Here is a 1652-nt window from a genome sequence, read left to right as displayed (position 1 = left end):
AAATGTTGAAATAAGTGGGTTTTGCATTGGAAACAGTGAAGTGAGATTCCAATATGGATAGGCTAGCAGGCTATTCATTTTCCGTTTGATAACAGCAAGTGGTGCATATCCATGCGAGTTGAAACCTCTCATATCCAAAGCAACTAAAACGCACCGGAAAAGAAGGATTTTAATCTGACAACAAACTTAAACCGGTCGCCATCAGTCCATGGAGTCTCGTTTATATAGCAGACAAAAGTCCCAACCACAGCCTGAGAAGAAGGCGCAAGCCGGTAGCGAAACTCCGCGCATATAAACTGTATGAAGAGAATGAGTTAGTTTCCCAACAAAAAAATAAAACAACTTCTACCAAACAAAGCTACCGCCGACAGTCTCCTGAGTGGAAGTTAAGTTGGATATGCGTCAAAATGCACACAGACACTGAGACACACATGAAAACACACACACACACACACACACACGCACATTAGGCTACACAGAGTGTAATCCTGATAAGAAGTGTTAAGTGTATCCTTACTTTTGTCTCTGTAGCGTTTCTCCAAGTCGGTCCGTCGAAGATAGAGCGAACACAAGAGAGAGATCTCAGATCCGCACTCGGCGCTGAGATCAATGCCGTAATTTTTTTACTACTGCAAAGTGGAGAGACGCATACAGTGTGTGTGCGCTTGCGTGCGTGCGTGTGCGTGTGTTTGAGAGAGAGAGAGCGAGAGGGGGAGAGAGAGAGAGAGAGAGAGAGAGAGAGAGAGAGAGAGAGAGAAAGAGAGAGCTCTTGCGCGCCGCTCTCCTCCCGGGGTGGGAAGTGTTTTAGTATCGAGCGCACGGGTCCATTCGGCACACACTGGGTTCGTCGCGCGAATCCCGGTGTCTCTCTCCTCCGCGAGCGACGGCAACAAGACTGCAAAGAAATAAGAAGAGAGACGCTCGATCGTGAAGGATACGTGAAGACGCTGCGTCATCGCCCCCGTAGTGAGGTAACGGCTCCACCTGACCAATAAGGAAGAGGAACCGGGGGACGGTGGATCTTATAAGGAGCCCCCCGAAAACGGGTGCGAAACCAGTGCGCCTTCAGACCGGAGAGGAGAGGAGCAGGGTAGTTGAGGGTAAACCTAGTCAATTCACCCACTTTTAATTAGCGGAATAGAGTTACCCGCCTTATTAGACTGGGATAAATCGGTCATTTAATGATTAAATGAATGTAAGGACTTATTTAAAGGGAAATGCTTAAATGGACGGTTTTCTCATTTGATAAACGAGTTTTGTTATTTTTCATTTGGCCATCGCGGGAAGTGGCTATGACAATCATCTTCGGTTTGAGTGCAAAACAGGGTTTGAAAATAATCTTGAACTACCGATTTAATTGATAGGCTATAATGCTGGCTTGTGTCTTTCAATGTGAACAGTGAATTAGTTGCAATTATCATCAAGAACTCTCAGCGATGGATGTTCATTGAACACATAACTTCTCGTTTTCCCCCATAGCCTGAGACATTTAATAAATATACTTCCATACAAATCCAGAAGCTGTTATGACCAATGAGATTTTTAATTGATGAATGACGGTTATAATTTTATTATTATTATTATTATTATTATTATTATTATTATTATTAGTAGTAGTAGTAGTAGTAGTAGTAGTAGTAGTAGTAGTAGTA

The 1652-nt window shown here is 43.6% G+C and overlaps 1 protein-coding gene across 1 annotated transcript in view; it reads right to left on the bottom strand.

Moving 5' to 3' along the window:
- prox1a (prospero homeobox 1a) overlaps window positions 1-582 on the bottom strand; it is a gene marked incomplete at its 3' end in the record, with an annotated part of 111024 nt that extends 110442 nt beyond the window's left edge. Inside the window, exon 1 of the mRNA XM_083634225.1 lies at window positions 518-582. The remainder of the gene's footprint in view (window positions 1-517) is intronic.
- Window positions 583-1652: the final 1070 nt, after the last annotated feature.

Source organism: Poromitra crassiceps, assembly GCF_964638095.1.
Source record: "Poromitra crassiceps genome assembly, chromosome: 3".
Lineage (NCBI taxonomy): Eukaryota > Metazoa > Chordata > Actinopteri > Beryciformes > Melamphaidae > Poromitra > Poromitra crassiceps.
The sequence above is the reverse complement of the archived record's forward strand: the minus strand, read 5'-3'. Positions and strand labels throughout refer to the sequence as shown.